General features: G+C 44.5%; 1 protein-coding gene across 1 annotated transcript in view; it reads right to left on the bottom strand.

Moving 5' to 3' along the window:
- LOC102372050 (protein FAM19A5) overlaps positions 1 to 23,213 on the bottom strand; it is a 398,392-nt gene that overhangs the window by 220,985 nt on the left and 154,194 nt on the right. The gene's annotated exons all lie outside the window — the stretch shown is intronic.

Raw genomic sequence — 23,213 nt, forward strand, 5'->3', positions numbered from 1 at the left:
CCAGTCAGATGATGACCAATAATTGTTGTTATATGTTTAGGTTATTGTATTTTATAGTTTGTTAAAGACCGGTCTATAGAATTGTTTGTTTTTATATATATATATTTGTTAATTACTTAAGTTTTGTGTTTAACCGTTTAACTTACGAACCAGCCGAGAGAACTCATAACGACTCACACGATGCGCATGTGGTTTAAAATTCCAGCTTTGCCATCGGCAAGGGGGCGTGTCATAACCCAATGATTTTTAGTGCCTCAGCACATTGGAATTTTCCCGCCACATGGAGCTTTCTTTGCACGGTGGATTTCTCAGCTGCAGAGAGAAAATCCCAGTGCAAAGGAGTTCCCGCCACACGTATGTAAATTTTTTTCCCACTATTGGCTGTTTCTAAATTATTCCCATGTGGCGACTAGCGATTGGCTTGCTAGTCATATAAGAGGTTTGAGCAGTTTCTGCCCAAGTTGTAGAGGACTCCACAACCATCTCATGGGGACTCTGAGCATGCGGCAGAGTAATAGAAACTTTGTGTGCGTCTCAGAGGAGTTCGGTGGCCTGATCAACCACCAACCTCTTCCCGTGTCGTTCGTTAAATTCTTAAGACGTATCTACGGTTTTGCGCACTCGTCAAGGGTATCCAGAGCTCTGTCATGTTTGTTTTGCGGAGCATAGCAAACTCCGTGCGTGTGTCTTCGGTGGAGCCTAGCAAACTCCACTTGTGTTTGACTGTAACTGCAACTCAAGCAAGTTTCCTCCCTGCACTGTGACCATCAGCAGTGTAAGTAAAGCTTTCTTTATAAAACCAATACGCTGTCTCGCCTCTCCATCCACCATCCCACCTGACGTTTGCTTAATTAACCAGCGTTTCCCTCGGTCGGCTCCACCCGGCCGAGACAGCCATCATCTTTGAAAACTGATGGTTATAAGGAGAGGTCCCGGATGACTGGAAAAGGGTAAATATAGTGCCCATATTTAAGGAAGGGAAAAAGGTGGATCCAGAAAACTACAGACCAGTCAGCTTCAATTCAGTCCCTGGAAAAATCATGAAGCAGATCCTCAAAAATCCATTTCTAAGCACCTGGAGGAGAAGCAGGTGATTAAGAACAGTCAACATGGATTCACCAAGGGCAACTCATGCCTGACCAAGCTCATTACCTTCTACAATGTTTTGAGTGGCTCTATGGATTTGGGGAGACCAGTGGATGTGGTGTACCTTGATTTTAGTAAGGCTTTTGATATGGTCTCCCACAACATTCTCGCGGGCAAGCTAAGGAAATACGGGTTGAATGAATGGACTGTAAGGTGGATAGAAAACTGGATGGAGCATCAGGCTCAGAGGGTAATAATCAATAGCTCAGTCTAGTTAGCAGCCAGTACCAAGTGGAGTGTCCCAGGTGGAGTGGTCCTGGGGCCAGTTTTGTTCAATGTCTTCACCAGTGACTTGGAAGACGGCATACAGTGAACCCTTGACAAATCTGCAGATGACACCAAGGTAGGGGGAGTAGTAGATATGCTGGAGGGTAGGGCTAGGATTCAGAGTGAGCTAGACAGATTTGAGGATTGAACCTCTCATGAGGTTCAACAAGGACAAGTGCAAAGTCCTGAACTTAGGATAGAATGAGCCGATGCACCAGTACAGGCTGTGGGATGATTGGCTGGGCAGCAGCTCTACAGAAAAGGACCTGGGGGTTATGGTGAACAATAAGCCAAATACGAACCAGCAGTTTACCCTTGTTGCCAAGAAGGCTAATGGCATGCTGGGCTGCTTTGGTAGGTGTGTTTCCAGTAGGTCAAAGGAAGTGATTATTCAGCACTGTTGAGGCCACACCTGGAGTACTGTGTTCAGTTTTGGGGCCCCCACTGCAGAAAGGTTGTGGACAAATTGGAGAGTCCAGCGGAGGGCAACAAAAGTGGTGAGGGGGCTGTGGAGCATGATTTATGAGGAGAGGGTGAGTGAACTGGATTATTTGGTCTGGAGAAGATAAGACTGAGAAGGGATTAATAGCAGCCTTCAACTACCTGAAGGGGGGTTCAAAAGAGGATGGAGCTAGACTGTTCTCAGTGGTGGCAGCTAACACAACAAGAAGCAATGGTCTCAAGTTGCAGCAAGGGAAGTTTATGTTAGATATTAGGACAAAATTTCTCACTAGGAGGGTAGTAAAGCAGTGGAAGAGGTTACCCAGAGAGGTGGTGGAACCTCCATCCTTAGTGGTTTTTAAGACCCAGCTGAACAAAGCCTTGGCCAGGATGATGTAGTTGGGGATAGTCCTGCTTTGAGCAGGGGGTTGGCATAGATGACCTCCTGAGGTCCCTTCCAATCCTAGTTTTCTATGATTCTATGAAACTGGGAGCCTGCATAGGAAGCAAGCTAAGTACTCTATGCACTTTTCTGTTTTTATTGTTATGTGGAGCCTGCCACCAAAGAGTGCGGAGAACCCTGTGCAGGACATTCTTTTGAACCAGAAATTATGCTTGTATTTTAGGGGTTTCATTCCCATACTGCTTGTGCAGGGGCACACTGAGTACAGTAAGACAAGCAATCCTATAGAGTCCATGAGGGACAAGTTCCATTAGTGCCTGAGAGGAACTGGCTGAAGTCCAGGTGGCTCATAACTTGAAAAGGGCAGAGATAGGGCCAAGGGCCCAGGCAGTAAGAGATCCCAAAAAGACTCAGCAGCCTAAGAGGGGACAGAGATAGAGGCCTTTAAGGGCCAGAGCAGAAGCTGGGAATCCTGAAGCTCGGTTCAGTTAGTGGACCAATGCTAGAGGGCCCAGCAAGAGCAAAAAGGGTGGAGGCACTCCTGAACTATCTCCTTCTACTTGCTGAAGAGCTCCTCCCAGAAACTTAGTGTGGGTTGAGGGCATCAAAAGGCACAAAACTAACAGGATCTTCACTGTTCACTAGCTGCAGAAAAAATACCAGGAACTTCTTTGACCTCGCAAAAGCCTTCGACTTTGTCAACAGACAAGCACTGTGGGAAATCCTGAGATATGGATGCCCACCAAAATTCATCACCATTCTTTGCCTGCTCCATGATTTTATGTGAGCAGTGGTTTTCAATAACAGATCTATCACAGATCGCTTTGAGGTTAAAACAGGAGCAAGGCTACATCATCTCTTCAACACTTTTCAATATATCTTACCGCAATGCTACACCTGACCACCAATGAGCTTCCAGTTGGAGTGGAGCTAAACTACTGAATGGATGGCAAACTGGATCTCAGCAGACTCCAAGCCAAAACTAAGACTACCCCAACCTCAATCAATGAGCTCCAGTATGCTGATGAAACTGTAGTGTGTGCTTACTTGGAAGCAGATCTTCAGGCAATTGTTAAAGTCTTTACTAAGGCATACAAGAAAATGGGACTCACACTTAACATTAAGAAAACGAATGTCTTTAAGGAGTTCTTAATGAGCAGTCTCCAGCTCTGGCAATTCAGATTTATGGTGAGACTCTGGAGAACTTTGAGTATTTCCCCTACCACAGAAGCCATCTCTTGTAGAAAGCTGACAGCAATGAAGAAATCCAGCATTGCCTCAGATGTGCAAGTGCAGCCTTCAGACACCTGAGGAAATGGGTGTTCAGAGATTGTGACATCAGATTCAAAACCCAGCTCATGGTTTCTAAGCAATCATGATCCACATCTTACTGTATGGAGCTGAGATGTGGACAATGTACAGAAGACACTTCAAGTTGCTGAAAAAATACCATCATTGCTGCCTGAAGATCCTTCCAATCCAGTGGAAGATAGATGCACCAGTGTTAAGTGTCCTCTTGGAAACAAGCACAAACATCAAAACCATGATTATATGACATCAACTTCACTGAGTCTGCCATGTCATGTGGATGTCCAACTCCAGAATCCCAAAGCAAGTTTTACTCTCCCAGTTCAGTCAAAGTATAACAGTTGGGCCTTGATTTAAACAGTGGTTACATTCTTGAAAAAACACCATGCAAATAGAAATAGTGTAAAAAGATACTAAGGGTCTGTGGGAAATAAGGGTTTAGGTTCCAGATGCAGCCTATAATTTGGCTGATAAATGCCCGTGCATGCACACAGCTGCAGTGCAGCATGCAGGCAGAAAGGAGCAGAACCTGGCAGCTTGGAGAGATGCATGCAGCTGCTAAGTCTGGTGTGGTGGAAGGGGCGGGGGGAGGGAAGGGGCATGGGGAGGCAGATCAATGTCCCCCATGGTGAGGGAGGAATGGGGCAGGGGCAGATGCTGCCCAGCCAGGGCAGGGCAAGCATGGGATGGAGCCATGGCTCATCTGGGTGGCATGGGGAGGGAGGCTCCTGATGCTGTGCACACCCTGGGAGGGCATGGGAGTGGGGTGGGCATATGCCCCAGGATCTGCACAGGTTGGGGCGGACAGGCTACAGCTGCGGGCTTGAGCCAAGACTGCACTGGGATTTTCTCAGCAGGGGCTAGGCTTCGGGTGGGCAGTGGCAGCACAGGGAGAGGCTATGGGCGGGGGCTGCAGCCACCCCAAATTTCACTGTAGCCTCTACCCCGCCCATAGCCCCCTTCCAGTGCCGCCACTGCCCACCCCAGCCTGGCTCAGCCCCTGCTGAGAAGAGCCCCGCACAGCCCCAACTCTAGCCTGCAGCTGCAGCCTGCCCCGTCCCGCAGAGATCTTGGGGGCACACGTCCCCTCCCCCATGCCCTCCTGGGGTGTGCACAGCAGCAGGTGCCATCCCCCCCGCATCTCACAGATGAGCCACGGCTGTTCCAGGCCTGCCCCAGCTCCTGCCCCACTCCTCTCACCATGCGGAGTGTTGATCTGCCCCCCCGACATGCCTTCCCTCCCCACTCCCCTTCCACCACAACAAAACACAACACACTTACCAGCTACACTGAGAGCAGCGTGGGGTGGGGGGGGGAGTGGCCAGCTGGTTCTAGACACATCTGCACATCTTGGGGACCATGCTGCACCATGTAAAAGTGAATCCATACCATGTACAAAAATAAAGGGTCATAATTAATTGATCGTGCATAACTGAAACTGTGAAAAAAATACTGTGTAAATAAAGGCCCTACTGTACTCAAAAGAAGGGCAGAGAAAGTACTTCAAGGACATCCTCAAGGCCAACTTGAAAAAAAATGTAACACTGAGATCAACTCATGGGATACTATTGTCCAGGACTGTCCCAAATGGAGGATGTCTGCTGCAAGGACCACAGTACTTTGAAACCTCTTGACAACAGCAGAAGATGGAAAACCAGACCAGCAAAAATAGCATGTTGTGGAATGAACCAAGAATCCAGTGCCACCCACCTCACATGGAAACACATGCCTGAGTTGCAATAGAATCTGTCGATCCCGGATTGGCCTTCTCATCTAGGGACCCACTGATAAAGTAATCATGGCAATCATTCTTGACTGTGAGGGATTGCTGTTGTTGGGGGGAACCAATAAGGGAACAGTCACTGCCTTTCCCCCTAGGGTGAAAAGAGCATAAAGGTGTGCTATTTAAGAAATTATTTACAAGAATTTATAACTCACACTGGTTTATTGTAGCAAGACCAGTAAAGTACTCCACCAGGTGATCCCCACAAGAACTGCTGGCTATAACTCAGTCCAGTCTACTCAACCCTTTTTGTCACACTGTAACACTCAAGTTACATACATTTGGCAACCTACCACTGCAATTTCCAGATGGTCTTGAAGGGAAGCCCTACATATAGTGCATTGCAGTAGTCTAGCTCTAAGCATAAACAACTCATAAGTGTTGCGAGTGGTGGGGCACAACTCTACACTCCCACCACCACCCCCACTGCTGTCGGGCTGCAGCCCCCCCCCCCACCATCAGCACAGAAATTGTGCCTCTGCTGCCCCTACTGCTGCTGGGCCCTGACTCTGGCTGGGCTGCAGCCCCATACCCCACCATTGGCACAGATATCTCAGGGGGGCATATGCCCCCTATGCCTTCCCCCATACATTGCATATGGCCTCAAGGTTACATATGCATGGAGGATGGTGGCCGGATCCAAATCTGAAAGAAAGGACCACCAGATGGAGTTTGGTGAAAGGAGATCTTAGCCACCTTTACTACCAGTCCAGCAGAGGGCTGGGGAGTACCACAAGGCTAAGAACCTGAGTGACAAGGGGAGGCTGAACTCCATCAGTGAGGTGTTCCAACCCCTCCCCACCTGCAGCAAATCAAGGAGTTTTCCCACCATCATTTCTATCTTGTCTGGATTCAGTTTCATTTGGTTTGCCTGCATTCAGTCCCCAACTGCAAATAGGCATTGGGAAAGGACCGAGACTGTGGAGCTAGTGTGAGAAAAGGAGTAGAGCTGGGTGCCATCAGCAAACTGATAGCACCTCACTCCAAATCTCTGCACAATCTAATGGGATAGCCTTGTATGCACAATGCACATGGAACAGAAGGGGAGACAGTCCTGAGAGGATGACGAGCACTCACATATAGTCACCCTTTGGTACCTCCCTGCTAGGAAAAAGCGGAAGAAATTTACAGCTGTTCCGAGAAGCCCCACCAGGTCATGTAAATGAATATACTTTATATATCAAAGCAGGTTTATTATTAAATCAGATACAGCTATTCCTAAATCCTTGACCAATGATTAACAAGTCCATCAAACAAGCAAAAGGTGAGGGTACAATATTCCTTTTCAGAATTCTGGTTCAAGCAAGCGTCAAGGATAAGTTAAAATCACTTGAAATAAGATATAAGATGTTTAAAGCAGTATTTTACAGTGGATTAAAAAAACTGAAGATATTAGATATTCTGTTTATGGCAGCACAGATTTAAAAAAATATAATTGTTACATCTCTGTCAGGGTGTTTGAAGTTGCCATCACATTTATGAAACAGTAAATCATACAGACTGTCAGCACTACAACTGAAACTGAAAGTGTTCTCACAATTTGTTTGTTCATGCATAATAAAATTGTTTCACACAAGTCAGCTAATTATACTAACCAGACATCAACATATGTTATGGAGAAAGGCACTGTTTGAGTAGCTAATAAATGTACTCAGCGATTTCACTCTCAAAACTTTACATATTCGTTTATCAGGAAGTTCCCCCTCTGTATATACTGTAAAAGAAGAACTGGTAACAGTGTTTGATACAAGGCCTTGGCTCAAAATAAATGTGCTAGGGAATAGGAGAAGATGCAGAACTAATACCTAGAGTCCAAAACTAAATCAAAATCAGCTCTCCCTTTTTAGCTTGACTGGGCACAGAGTTGATAAGAAAAAGATGAAAAGTCCTGGCTATAAGCCAAGGCTAACTATGTGTTAACATTCTAGTGGAGCCTTTAGCAATGGTCCAGAAGTTACTTTCCTCTTGTCTCATTTATGTTGAGCAATATGCTTGTGAATTAAAGACATAATTGAAAGACAAAAGGTAAGAGAGAAATTATTATTAGACCCTGTTGATATAACAAAGTAAATGCATATACCTGTAATATTGGAACTCCACCTTGTGGTGATAATTGTAACCATATATAGAAAGCAAATGGGGAGAAAGAGAAAAAAATTATTAGGCCTGTCAAATGAGCAAGAAGAACTGCAGAAATTTGAAGTCTGAAATGTGATGTATAAAGTCTGCCTAGGCTCACTTAGAAAACCTTGCAAATTCACTTAAGACATATAATGGAAACCAAGCCTGAAGGAGTTTTGCTTATGTCGGGACAAATCCTCAGGGAAATCAGAACCATATAATGCATAATGCACAACTATAGGGAAGAGCAGTATGAAGACAGGTGGACTTACACCACCGTTTTTGCTCCTTCTCTTCAACCCAGAAGGCTGGAAGTCAGTTTGACCCTAGAATAAATTGGAGCAGCCTCAGGCAGCAGCCTCCAATTTTTGTTAGCAATGAATGCTGCCTAGAGCCACGATGAAGGTCCTAGACTGTTGGAGCATAATGTGTTCTAGCCCTGCCCCACACCTAAGCTAAGAAACCATGAACAGCTGTTATAAATCCAGACACCTCATTTTGCCATCCAGCATTTTTCTATGTAAATTTAATCTTCTGCTAGTTCTTTCTTTCTGTTCCCTTTTGCCAGAAAGGAACACAAAGGGGAGCATATTTAACTCTTCAGCAAAAAACGAGAGTAGTCAGAGAGAGAAGGCCCACTGTAAACCTTGAATAAAATGATATTGCCAGAAGTTTCTATATCTTAAAATGCTGGTGCATGACAATTAAAATGCTCATGTATACATGTAGCAATGATGGCAATACTGTCGCTTTTATTACAGGGTGGCACGTGCATATGTAAAAAAAAAAAATACATAAAATTGATAGTTAAATTTTAGTAATGGTGCTCTAAGATTTCACCAGCACTTAAAAATATAGGCCTTGAAGATAGCGGTGGGGGCCTGCTAAGCAAACTCCTTGCTAAAATTGCTAGAATTACTAGAGGCATTAGGAATTCTCTTCGTTGGGCAACATGAGAGAAGCATTATATCAGGGGTGTCAAACTCATTCAGCCCTGGGGCAAGCACTTGAGTGGTATGGAGCTGGTCTGCTAGCCAGATCACACCCACAGACTAGTCCCATTCACTGAAGCCAGCACACAGAGCCACTCGGGCATGGACATGTCATGTAGTGCACACCATGGACCAGCCATGTGTGCTGCATGCAGCATGCACCAGCCCTGGTCTAGAACTCACACATGGAGCTGTCATGGGGCATGCACTACATGAGATGCCCATGCTGAACTGTACCTGTACACTGGTTCTCATGTATGGAGCCAGTCTGTGGGCCTGATCTGGATCATCCCTAGATCTAGTGTGCAGGGCCAGTCCAACAGGGTGCCACATGCATCATGTACTAGGGCTGTGTGAAGCTTTGGTTGCTGATTCGATTTGGAGGAGATTCGGCCCAATTCGGCAGCCAAATCTCTGAATCAGAATCAAATCGGGAGGCCTATTAAAAAGTCCAAATTGATTTGAAGCCTGCAAATCAATTCAGAAAAGATTTGGAGAAGATTCGGACATTCAGGCAGTCTCTGCTTGCCACTGCAGGGAGCTGGACCAGGGCTCTGTGTCAGTAAGTAGCAGGTGGGACGGGGGGCTGAGGGAGGGGGGTTTTTTTTTTTTTTTTTTTTTTTTTTTTTTTTTTTTTTTTTTTTTTTTTTTTTTTTTTTTTTTTTTTTTTTTTTTTTTTTTTTTTTTTTTTTTTTTTTTTTTTTTTTTTTTTTTTTTTTTTTTTTTTTTTTTTTTTTTTTTTTTTTTTTTTTTTTTTTTTTTTTTTTTTTTTTTTTTTTTTTTTTTTTTTTTTTTTTTTTTTTTTTTTTTTTTTTTTTTTTTTTTTTTTTTTTTTTTAAGTGCAGTGGCCAGGCGAGGCAGCTACTGATGGGCTGTGGCCAGGCGAGGCAGCTACTGATGGGAGGCTGAGAGAGCGGGCAGGGGATGGGGCCTGTTCGATTTGGAGATTCAGGTGATTCGGCGGTGACCAAATCTCTGAATCAGATTTGCCCAAATCAATTTGGAATAGTGATTTGAATCACCAAATCAAATCATTGTCCCCTGAATTGACCAAATCAGAATCTGAAGTGAATACTAGCCACTTCACACAGGCCTATCATGTACCAGCCCTAGTTCAGGGACTGTGCTGAATACAGTGCATGGGACTGGCCCACACTAGACCAGCCCTGCCAGTCCAAAGGGCTCCAGTCCACAGAGATGGTCTGCATGTCCAATCTAGATTGGCCCTGGAGCCAGTGGACAGAGCTGGTTTGGTGTGGGCCCTGTACTGGCCCCCTGTGCCACATGCAATGCCAGGTCCAGCCCTGGTATGCTTTTGCTAGGTATGTAACACACGTGCATGTGTCTGCCTCATTCTCTCTAGTATGTGCACTGGTCCAAAATGGTTGTGAGCCATACGCAGCATGGGAGTCTGCGGACAGCACATGCAGTGCACCAGGGTGCTCTGAGATTCACAGGCTGGACTGTAGGCCTCCACAGGCTGGATCCACCCTGCAGGCCATGTCTTTGACACTCCTGCATTATGTGGTGGATCAAACTACAGTCCCTACACCCCTTCAACAAAGCACACATGTTGGTTTGCCTTACATTGCTGTCAGGCCTTATGTGCTTTTAAGACACCCTGAGTAAAGCATGCATTAAAGTATCTCAGACTTCTACAACTAATACTAATACTTCTAATACTAATACTACTAATAAGTACAGAGAGGGGAAAAGTCACTATCAAGCAACAGGGAGACTTTCACTTATTCTGTTATTAAAATACCACTGCTCAAATTTCTTCTACAGTCATTGAGAGGCTTAAGGTAATGCCAAAGCACAAAGCATATCAGCAGTATTCGGTGTTCCAATACAAGTAGCAAACCCTCTCCATGGTCAGACAGTCATTTGCCACTGTAAGTGCAAATGTGTTGGAAGAGATATTACTAGCTTTCCATAAACACTACATCCAAATGGAAGGAAGAGACAAGTCATTAGCTACTCCTTTGTAAGTGTGTCTAAACCTCCATGCCATCAGGGGTTTTCTGCAGAAGAAAGATACAGATAGGAAAGTAAAAGGCACTCCACTAATCCCCATAGAGGTTAGTAACATAGTCTTAAAGAAATTCTACTGGTGTTCACTATAAAAATACATTGTTCCTAATAGTTCACTGCAAAAACAATGTCTGCAAGGAAGTGATTGAACCATGCACTCTCTTTATCTGCATTCGGAATATCTCTGGGTAAAACTTAAATCCCTTGCATCTATCTCCTCCACAGCCAGGTTAACACACAGCTGCCCCATAGTTACATCCTTATTCTTCACTATCAGCACACAGCAATGTACATGGTGGAAAAGGTCTTGTTACAATAAGCCGGTGTCAGTTATAAAAAAACAGGCACAAAAAAAAGGGCATGCAAACCACATCTGTTTTAGAATACATACTAACACAGAAATGAAACTACAGTAGCCAAACAATAAATAGCTTGTCTAATAAGGTCCCACAGAAGAATAATGATCTTGTTCATAATAGTATGAATTTAGTTGCTTAACAAGTGCCATGTCCCCAGTAATTTCAATTTAATTACTAGAGAGGCTTTATTCAGCATTTGTAGAAAGGAAGAGTATACTGCACCACGGCTGATTCTTGATAAAATGTTTCTGACTTCAGTCTGTGCTGTGCAGACAAGATGTCAAAAATGAAGGGATGTCAAAATAATTCTACCAACTGCAGCAGAGCACTAAGCAAATAGCGTTTTTTTTCTGAAATGATTTAAATTCTTATTTTTTTTCTTTCTTAAACAATATTCATGGTTTGGGCACGTTTTACCTACGCTAAGTTTCTGCAGCAATCAAATATACTTTCTTTAGCTCAGTAAAAATTGCAGCTTACATAAGCGCCATGGTATTGTAGAAAGTATACTATTGTCATATTCAAGATGTTTGCAAATATCTTTTGTTCACATTTTCCACAGTACTTTCACTCTATAGCAGGGATGGCCAACCTGCGGCTCTGGAGCCACATGCAGGTCTTCAAAAGTTAATGCGTGTCTCGTTGCATCTTTGCACAAGCACACGGTAGAAGATGGTCACCATGTTCAAAGATGCAAGGAGATGCATATTAACTTCTAAAGACCTGCATGTGGCTCCAGAGCCATAGGTTGGCCACCCCTGCACTACAGTCTAATGCTGTATGGGGTCCCATTATTGAAACTTTGAGAACACTATTTATGGCTGCTGTTACCACCTTCATTGGCCTTCCTTCTTAGCTGCAATTGCTGATGAATATATTATCTTTGTATCAATAATGTTTCTGATATCTACACTCAAAGAATAATCTTTATATGAGCAGTATGCTGTGTATGCTATGCTACGTATCTATGACATTGCTCTTTATTTATTACTCTTTTTATTATGTTCAGTGTAAAGCAATTTAAAAAGAGAGACTCAAATGGAGTAAATTTGCATAATTTTCAAGCAAGAAGTTCTTTTTATATATAATTTAGCTTCTTTCCCCTGATACATTCCCCATCAATACCTTTTTTCTGCAAGAAATATTTTTCCTACTAGCTTTTAGCTGAGTGTTAGCATTATAATCTCCTTGAGTCAGAGTTTATATCTGTGATCTGTTTCACATGGTAGCTGTAATGTGGTGCTGACTGACCAGTATCACAGACTCTTTCCTTTTCTAAACAAGATTTTTTTTTCCTTCTCAGAAATATCCAGATCTGCTAAAGAGCCAAGAAATTCAGTTGAGCAGCATTCAAGAATCTCCACTGAGCTGAGCTTAAATAGTGCCCCCACTCAGGAACTGTCACTCATCTAGTACCAGATTTTACCTATTTTCATCCCCTTTTCACAGTCCATATATACCATGTGTAATCCTTTTAGCCAGACAGACTTACAGACAGGAATAAGAAGTAAGAAATGTTTATAGTGTGAATTCAAGACAAAAACCCCCAATAACCTAACTATAGGTTATACCGCCTGTTAAAATTTTAAAAAATCTAAAGGCCTGACAAATAGAAATAAGATTTTTAAAAGACCTGACCAATGAAGTACAGTCATATCTAATATGTGTTTTGCACTACTCATTAACAGACCTAAGGTGGAAATTGTACTACACGCTTAAGTTGAGCCTTTTTCTTGCTAGAAAATGTATACCTTGTTATCATACTGTAATGGACCATAAAGGAAGCATACCAGTTAATGGTAATCAGCTACTTGTTCATATAGTTACACACTTACACCTACAGTCAGGGTAGATATGCACACTGTTTATATATTTGCAATTAGTAAACTCCAGCCCTTTCAGTCAAATTTTTATATACCTGAACAGGCAAAATTTACCACTATACTTTGCTCATAAAAACAATATTTATATACCAAAGAGACAACTCAAAATCAAAATCCATCTTATCCATATGTATTCCAAGTAGCATTATTATTATTGTTTGTGACCCGAGTGGGACCTGGTGCAGGCGGGCAGCTCACCTCTGCTGGATTGGGGTGGCCGGGGCCAGAAGATCAGGACTAGACCTGCATGGAGGAAACCCTCTGGCCTCCATGGCTTGGGCATTGCTTGGAAGTACCTGGTCCATGGACACCTGGCATATTGCAAGGCTTTTTTTTGCTACAGGGTCTTGGAGTAAGAGGGTGGAAGTGGAGGGGCACTGAGCATTCAAGCCAGGGCAAGCAGGCGGATGCCCATGTAAACGTCAGGAGCAGGTTTGTTGTGGTCAGCTCCCTCTGCGTAGTGGGTAAATGACAGTGGCAATTGTACGTCTGAAGAAAATGGTATTGTCAGAAGCATGGGAGGTCTGGTGGAAGCCCCTGGAAAGTTTGAGGTTGTGGGGGTGGCTTGACCAGTGAGGCACCAGTCACTCTGGAACAGAGGCCGCGCCTAGCTGATGTAAAAGGAAGAGGCAGGTGCAGGGCCCACACCTTCAAGGATCATCTATTTCTTCCCATCATCCCCACTTCCAGCCATCCACGCAACCCTCCAGCCTTCCACCCAGCCCCTCGCAGCCATACCTTCACCCACCGATGAATGCTGCAACCCCACAGACCATGATCACACACACAGTCCCTGGGACACCATCACAGAAGACAAGACCTCTCCAGCTGCCAAATACCTCCCAGAGGACCATGTCAAGCAGCAAGAGCATGACATATTGGCTGGGGCTCCTCATGGAGAAATGTACAAGCGCATCCCTTCAGGACTGACTGACTCTCACCAGGAGAATGCTGGGAGCATAGACCCAAGTCCTCCAGGACTCAGGGCCAAAATGCCTCTCCTTAAAAGGAAGCATGGCGGGGGGAGTGGGAGTGTAGTTGTCCTTGATGGCAGCTGAAGAACTGGAGCCACCTTGCCTCCCAGCTCCCAGACTTTGACTGGGAGATGCCAGGGAGAAAGGGGGCTCTGGGACAGGAGATGTGACATATTGGAGCCACTGACCCACGAGATGTGACGTATAGGAGCCACTGGCCCAAGGAGGCAAAAAGGCATCTGGTAGGGCCCAATCTGGGAAGCAGCAGTGGGCGAGATGAGTGGGAATGGGATACTCGAGACTTGATGCCAGGGCCTGCCTACCAGGCCCAACTCACTACTCTTGACCACTGGCAGTCACCCTGTATGTGCAGTTCATACAGCAGTTCTAGGACAGTCCCAAAGGGGTGCAGAAGTGTTCACGATGGGGTGAAGAGTGAGGCTCACCAGCCTGTTGGGCCAAGCTTCTGCTGGGACAGTATCAGGGAACAAATCCCGCTGGCCCTCAACAGCTATGGGGCCCAGAGTGGACCTTTTCCACTCTCTATGGTCCTACTCCTAGCCCAGCTCCCACTGCAGGAGTGTGGTGCAGTTCTGGCAAGGAAAGGCAGCCCATGGGCTTAGACCAGCTGCATGACATGAGCCCCAGGGGTAGGGGCTGAGGGACCTGGAGTCCCATGTGGGAGAGCCAGGAGTCTACAGCACCCTCTGTGGCAAAGACTCTCACCCTGCCTTGCAACTTCCCCCTTCCCAGCCCAGCAGCTGCCTCCTGACCTGCAGCTCTCTAAGACAGACAGTGAGTCCAAAATCACACACCGTTTCAGCTCCTAAATGGAGAAGTCCCTGGTCTTTACCCCCAACCTCTGAAAGTAGAGTGCTAGATCAAAAGTTCCCTACCCCGTGCCTCCTCTCCAAGATTTCACGTTTTTTAGTTCAGCCCTGCAGTATCCCCCCTATCCTCACTCCCCTCCCTATTCCAACCAACCCTTCCAGGTTCTTTTGTCCCTTTCTCAATCCCCGTCCCTTGCCCCTTCAAAGGGGTTGCTGGTTTGTCTCAATTGGGAAGAGGGACAAAGCTGGGACAGGAGATGTGACATCAAGCCAGCCAACCAGTGTTCACAAGTTTTCCTCTACTAAACACACAAAAAGTTTGGCAGCTGCAACATTTTACTAAACTGAGGCATGTGTCTTCCTCATGCTGCACTACCCACCCCCACCACCCCCATCCCAGTGTATGCCCCTAAGCAGAAGATGGAGAGAGACAGGGGAAGGAGAATTGTGCCCAGGCAGCCTGGGTTATGGGTAGCACTGCCCAGGATGCAGGGCTAAAGAGCCCAGGAGAGGAGACCCATGGCATAGGCACTCAAAGCCCTCTGTTCCTACTCATATGGTGGTCCATGAGGGTGAGGAGGTAGTCGGCCAGAACTTTGTGGATCTGGACTACTTGCCACTGTACAGTCAGGGCCCTAGCATTGGTAGGGGGAACACCCTCTCCCCCAGTCCTGTTTGCACCGCCAGTCTTCCCACTACGCATCCTCAGCCTGGGCTTTGTAGCAGACCTCCCCCTTGGTCCCACAGATGTTGTGGAGGACATGTGGTAATGATGAGTCACATCAAGTTCTCTGCATGCACTTTAAGTTGTGCACTGAGAGCCCACCAGCATGCCTTGCGGTAACCAAAGAAGCACTTCACTGTGATGTGGCACCCATGCAGACAGGAGTTGAAGTGCTCCTTCCAGCAGTCCAGCTACCCCTCAATAGGGCTTCATAATCCAGGGCAAGAAGGAGTAGGCCAGGTCCCTAGTGAGAAGTGGGGGGACAAGGACATCACTGAAGACAAAATCAAGGACCCTGGGAACATAGTACCCACTTTTCATTAGCTCATGGAGCAGGGAGTTGCAGATGGGCGGGTTGGCAGCACCCGGGCCCCCTGCCTGCAGGGGTTGCCTGGCGGGTGCTCAGGGCCTCGGGGGGCAGTGAGATGGCTGGGAGTCCCCTAACTTGTCCCCCATGTGCCCAGATTGAGGCCCTGGAGGGGCAGGTGAGGGAACTCCAGGCAGAGGTTAGCAGGCTGCATGGGATCAGAGCCATTGAAGATGAGATGGATGGGTATCTTCGCTCCTTGCAGGATTGCTCAAATGGTGGGATGGCAACACAAAAGGGACCCAACATAGACAGATGAAAGGCAGTCACCTCTAGTTCTAGACGATGCAGAATTAGACCCCGCGCTGCTGGAACAACTCCTCCAGTGCAGCTGGGAACTGATTTGTGGCCCTGGCATCACTGGGAGCGAGTGCAGCAATGGAGAGTGCAGCAACCCATAACTACCACCAAGCAGGCTGCGAGGCAACAGAGCAACCGGAGGAGAAAGTGTCAGGTAATCCTAGTAGATGACTCCCTGCTGAGAGGAACAGAGGGAGCCATCTGCCACCCAGATCCCACAGCACAGAAGGTCTGCTGTCTCCCTGGGGCACAGATTCATGATGTCACAGAAAGGATCCCCAGGCTTGTCCAACCCACAGATTACTACCCCAAGCTCCTTATACATGTGGAAACAAATTACATGACCAGGAGCAATCCAGACCACATCATGAGTGACTACAAGGCTCTGGGAGCTGGGCTTAAAGGATTGGGGGCTCAGGTAGCTTTTTCCTCTGTGCTCCCTGTTGCAGGCCATGGTCCAAGGACGCAAGAATGCATTGATGAGATGAACTGTCTCTGACGGTGGTGCCACCAAAAAGGCTTCAGCTTCTACGACCACGGTGCCCACTTCAAGGACAGAGGACTCCTGGGAAGAGATGGCATCCACCTCATGTGGAAAAGTAAGTCCCTTTTCTCAGCCAGGATGGCCAATCTCTTAGAGAGGGCTTTAAACTAAGATCACAGGGAGACGGGGAAAGCTCCATTGACAATGAAACCAAGCAAGCCACTCTTATGGGAGCAGAGAAAACAACTCCCCTTCAACACAACAGGCATCCAGTGATCTCAGTAGAAGAACTTAGGTGCCTGTACACCAATGCCAGAAGCATGGGAAACAAGCAGGAGGAACTAGACCTCCTGTTTTCCACTGGGCGCTATGATCTAGTAGGGATCACAGAAACCCAGTGGAACTCCTCTCATGACTGGAGCATAGCCATAAAGGGCTATGTTCTTCACAGAAGGGATCAGGTAGGGAAAAGAGGTGGGGGTGTTGCCCTCTACGTGAAGGAGCATTAGAACTCCCTACAGGCCAATGTTAGCCCCAAAGAAGAACAGCTTGAAACCCTCTGGGTTAAGCTCCAGGGGAGGTGCGGTGAGAGAGACCTGACTAGGTGTATACTACAGGCTGCCTAACGAAAGGGAGGAACTCGATCTAGCATTCACCTGTGAACTAACGGAGACCATGTGTGCATGGAACATGGTTGTCATGGGTGACTTCAACCAGACATCTCCTGGGAAGAATGCTCGGCCAGCTCAGATCAATCACAATCCTTCCTAACCAGCACTGAAGAGCTTTTTTTTGATTCAGGAGATGCACAGGCCAACTAGAGGCAATGCACTTCTTGACCTGGTCCTGGCCAAAAGTGATGACCTGGTGACCAACTTAAACATAGAGGGTAGCCTAGGCATGAAATTATGTTCACTGTCCATCACAAGGCTGACAAAACAGATACCAATTTTGAAGTCTTGGACACACATTTTAATAAGCTCAGGTCACTAGTTGAGAATTCCCTGAGAAACCAAGGACCACAGGTAAAGGGAGCACGAGAAGAATGGTCATTCCTTAAGGACACAATCCTTAAGGCTCAGAGAAAACCCATTCCCTTATGACGAAAAAGTAGCAGAGGGGTCAAAAAACCCTCTTGGCTAAGCAGGGAAGTTACAGCCCTCCTACAGAAAAAGAAAGAGGTGTACAAACAATGGAAACTTGGGACAGCCTCTAAGGAAGACTACTTGACAATGGCCTGTACTTGTAGAAACCAAATTAGGCAAGTGAAGGCAGAAACCGAACTAAAACTAGCTACAAGAATTAAGGACAACAAGAGCTACATAGGAAGTAAAAGGAAAACTAACGGGAGTGTGGAGCCACTACTCAATGCCTCAGGATACCTGATCACTACCGCTCAGGAAAAAAAAGGGAACTCCTAAATGACTAGTTTGCCTCGGACTTTCACAAGACCAAGGAGAACAACACACCAGGTAGGGCACAAAATGAGCAGGGCAGAATTGACACCATTCCCACCATTGCCACAGAACTGGTGTATGATCAATTAAAGAAATTAGACATATATAAATCAATAGGACGAGATGAACTCCACCCAAGAGTGATGCAAGAGTTGGCCGAAGTAATTGCAGAGCCCCTGGCAAAGGTCTTTCAAAAATCATGGGCCACTGGAGAAAACCCAGAGGAGTGGAACAGGGCCAATGTTGTGCCCATCTTCAAGAAGGGGAAGTATGAGGACCTGGGAAACTACGGCTAATTAGCTTAACTTCTATTCCAGGGAAAATCCTAGAAACATTCATCAGAAGCTATATGTGACAAACTTGCAGAAGTCATGTTACTGAATAACAGCCAGCATAGCTTTGTCGAGGACAGGCCTGGTCAGACCAACTTAATTTCTTTCTATGATCAGGTGACTTGTCACCTGGATGAGAGAAAAGCGGTTGACATCATATACCTCGACTTCCAGAAAGCCTTTGACCTGGTATCCAATGAGGTACTGATCAGAAAATTGGAAGATATTGGGCTCAACTGTGGGACTGTCAAGTGGGTGAAAAACTGGTTGTTAGGTAAGATGCAGAGAGTCCAAATGAATGGATAGGTGTCATCCTGGCAAGATGTGGGCAGCGGCGTACACCGAGGGGCAGTACTTGGCTCAGTGCTGTTCAACATCTTCATCAACGACGTGGATGAGAAGATGAAAAGCCCATTGGCCAAGTTCGTGGACGTCACCTAGATATGGGGCTGTGCAGACACATCCACAGATAGGCTGCAGTTAAAAGCACATCTAGACAGACTGGCATGTTCAGCAGAATGGAACCAGATGAGGTTCAACATAGAGAAATGCAAAGTGCTGCATCTGGGAAGGAAGAACCCCTAACACACCTACAGGCTGGGCAACGCTAACCTGACCAGCACTACAAATGAAAGGGATCTGGGGGTAACAATAGACCCCAGCCTGAATATGAGCTGGCAATGCGACGCAGTAACAGCTAGGGCCAATAAAACTCTGGGGTCATCAATCGATGCATCTCCAGTAAAACCAAAGAAGTGATTCTCCTGCTTTACTCAACATTGGTGCGACTGCAGCTGGAGTAGTGTGTCCATTCTAGGTGTCGCACTTCAACAAAGACATGCTAATGCTCGAGAGGGTCCAGGGAAGGACCACCCATATGATGAGAGACTATACCAGAGGTGTACATCAGAGGCTACCATGGCAACATAGCATCTCATATAGGCATACATCAGGGGCTCAGTGAACAACTGTTCACCACGGCACCCTGGGGGAAAACTAGAAACAATGGCCACAAACTCCTGGAAGATAGTTTCAGGCTGAACATTAGGGAAAACTTCTTCACAACTAGGGTGTCCAGTGGATATGCCTATATGAGACGCTATGTTGCCATAGCAATGAGTTACGGTGATGTAGCATCAGCAGGCATGAACTATAATGCTGCCGCTACTGTGCAGTACATTTGAAAATAACCTGTGTGGTGCCAGGACTGCTCAGTACTGGTGGTTACTGTGCAGTCAGGCACATGTGTAGACACATCTAGTATGAATTAAAATACATTGACTGTAACTGAAAAAGATGCTAAGCTCAGTTGGGAATCTTATTAGTCTTTATAGTACGTTCCTCCTGTACCTTAATACTCTGCCTGTAACTGAAAACTTTAATGATGAAAATGTTTTAAGAAATATAATACATGGAAAATTATATTGCTTCACAGAAAGGAACAGAAGGTGGAATGAAAAGAATCAATGGAAATTGTCCAGGGAAAGCATGGTGCCGATTGCTGCACACACAGTTATTATTAACGTTATTGCAAAATCATGAACTGTAGATCACCCTATAAATCTGCTACATACAACCTAAAAAAAAAAGAAAAAGAAAAACTGCATATAGAGTGATATTCATTGACTTCTCTGCATCTTTTTATAAAGTGGGACAAAATTCTGTGATTTTTCTCTCTTTTTTTTTAACATTCTATTATCCTACCTCTAAAACTGGCTATAATTTGCAGCATATGGTTTTTCACAAGTTTCTACTCCTCAGTAAAAATAATGAGACATAAAAACCTACCTTCTCTGCGTAGTTACCATCTTGGGTTTCTAAAGACATGAAGCAAGCAAGACAACTGCTCCCAACTTTGTGCATAGTTCAAAACAGATTGCATTTTTCTATTCATGATCAGTGTCAGGATCAGGATAATAAGTCAGAGCTTAGTGTCTCCAGTTGCTATTGATGTTCAGAAACAAATTCTTCCTTTTTTCAGTTATCATTTGGAAACGATATTTGCAAGAAATGATGCTAGTAACAGTATACTGTGCCTCAGTTATTTACAAAATGTGTGAACCCATAAAGTATTTTCTGATTGTTTGGGTATGTGTGAATGCTATAATTAAGAAATGCAAAACTCTAGAACTCTTGGTTCAGAGATGATACCTTTTATTAGACCAACTAAGACATCACAAAAAAATTAACTTTTTCTGTAAGCTTTCAGGCATACACACTCTTCCTTAGGAAGATGGTAAAAAGTCCCCATAGGTAGAAAATAAACCTCATTTTTGCACAGAGGAAGCTGAAAGTGGAAGTCTGTTCCTCTGGGTCCATGAAAGTGTCTTTGTGAGTTGCTCTTTGATGTGCAGATAAGACAGGATTCCTTCCTTGGCAGTGTCAGATGGCAGGAAGGCAGGGAGGTGTAGAAATCTCTCCTTTTTTTTTTTCTTTTCTTTTTTGCAATTTCTTAATTGGTTTAATAAAAAGTATAATCTCTGAACCAAAAGTTCTAGAGATTTGCATTTCTTTTTGTCTCAGACCAACACAGCTACCAAATACATCCCTGAAACATGGAAGATGCTGAATTTTAGACGATTTTGGTTTTAAACTTCATGGCTGAACAACAAGAAAGATTTAATAAAAAGAAAGATCTCCCTGCCTTCCTGCCATCTGACACCACCAGGGAAGGAATCCTGCCTCATCTGCACATCAAAGAGCAACTCACAAAGACACTCTCATGGACTCAGAGGAACACTCTTCCACCTTCATCTTCCTCTGTTCAAAAATGAAGTTTATTTGCTACCTATGGGGACTTTTTACCATCTTTAACTTTCCCTGAGCCAGAGGAAGGGCGTGTGCACCCAAAAGCTTACAGAAAAAGATATTTTTTTGCGATTTCTTAGTTGGTCCAATAAGAGGTATCATCTCTGAACCAAGAGTTCTGGAGTTTTGCATTTTTTTTTGTCTTAGACCAACATGACTACCAAATAAATCTCTGAATGATAGCATTAAGATTTTGGTCATTGCAAATACAAACAATTAAACTGGCATCTTATGCCAGTCAACTGATTTAGTAGTATTGACACCCCCTGTATTTCCATTAGTCATTACTATAGACAATACAAAGAAATTTTTTTCCTACAAAATTCCTTTTCCAGAATTATACCACAGCAACACTCTGGAGAAGGTGAAGCATTATGTTAGTGAACTGTTAATCTTACCTGAAAAGTATCTCGCCTGCCTCATCCTACCATTAGCACAACATTAACAATAATTAAATGACTGTTTTCGCTTTAAAAAAAAGTCAGTGATACTGTGAGTGCTGGTTGCTACTGCCTGTGATATGGGATAGAGGTATCAATAGCAACAGTGCCAATAACTGCTTACTTTACTTATCTTACTTACCGAATTGGTAAGAACAATATAAGTTAATAGGATTTAAAAGTTCACTCTATTTAAAACTTACAGCAGCAGACAAGCATTTTATTTCATGAGTACATTGGTACCTGACGGCATTTCTCATTATGCAGGGACTGATACTTCTAGAGGTATCAGCACTTGAAGTTGCTTCCCATCAGAACAGAGTACTTATGTGAATTTCCATGTTGAAGTCTGACAAATATAGTCCTGATAAGTCAAAATCTCAGTCCCAAGGTTAGCAGGTAAATACCTGTATCTTCAAGAATGTTTAGTATATTTATAGTATTGTACAGCTTGGAATAGCAGCCTCAAATGTGGTGGAATCTCAGGTCACTAAAAACATCAAATGCATAACACAAGAGACATCTTCTGAAGGTCAGGATCAACATAAACTATCTGCCAACGTCCAATCAAATAAGAGTTTTCGTTAGTGCCAGCAAAATAACAAAAATTCCTGCATAGTGAAGTATACCTGAACTGACTCTTAGACCTACTCTTCAAACTGAACTTCTCATTTATAATTTGACTCTGTTCTTGCATAAATCCACTTGTAACCTCTTATACAGCCTTTGTTTCTTCCATTTCTTTCAAGGAGTTTGTAGCAACAACATCAGAACACTTGAATGTGAAGATGAACTATCACAAAAAATTGTAGTTGTGGGTGAGCGTTTGAAGTGGTGATTATGAGGATTCCTTGGGTTAACAAATGCTTATTAATGACAGGAACTGTTCTCAGTCTCTTAGGAGGCCCCTTACAGTCCTATACTTCTATAAACAGCTTGAGGTATGGATACAATTACAGAAGACATACCAAATTATTAAAAACAGGACTGGAAGGGATCTCAAGAGATCATGTGATCTAAACTCTCTCTCAACAAGATCATCTATGTTTAAATAAATCTCAACTAAATATTTGTAATCATGCATTGAGACAGATTAGGCAACACCTTCAAATAATTCAGAAAAGTCATTGCGAGTAACTAAACATCATTGTATTTTATTAATCAATAGGTGACAAAATGCTTTGTACAGCATAGACAAGTTTTTGAGAAAGAACACAAGATAGGATTTTAAAGAATAGGACTGTATCTAGCCAAACCATTACTGAAAAGAAAGGAAAACATTCCTTCAGAAAGGAACCATTTTGACAAATGCAGCAACCTATCTGCTTCAGCAATCAGGAGAGCAAAGGGTTTTTTCACAGATGTGAGCAATACACACTGCATCCCATAATACATTTACTCTCCAGTTTCTTGCAATTGTACTTTAACAGTTCCAGCCTTTACTCTGAAACAGTCTCAATGGAAGTTAACATGCCAGTGAACTATGCTATGGAGCTTGATTAATTTCAGTGCCCTCAGGAAACACGTTGGTATTGAGATTAGCTCAACAAGTAATGTTCATGAATGACCCTTTCAACAGTCAAATATGTGCCAGGTGCAATTTGCACAGTATGCATATGCAGATAGTTGAGGGCTCCACATTCCGAACAGGCAAGTATCAATGAACACAGAATACTGAAGCAGTGACAAAGCTAGGGGCTCAATGAGCAGTATATCAGTGATGGTTGCTGTGATTCACTATATTAAGTTCAAAGATCCTT

The sequence above is a fragment of the Alligator sinensis genome, unplaced genomic scaffold (assembly GCF_000455745.1).
Source record: "Alligator sinensis unplaced genomic scaffold, ASM45574v1 scaffold361_1, whole genome shotgun sequence".
NCBI classification, from domain to species: Eukaryota; Metazoa; Chordata; order Crocodylia; family Alligatoridae; genus Alligator; species Alligator sinensis.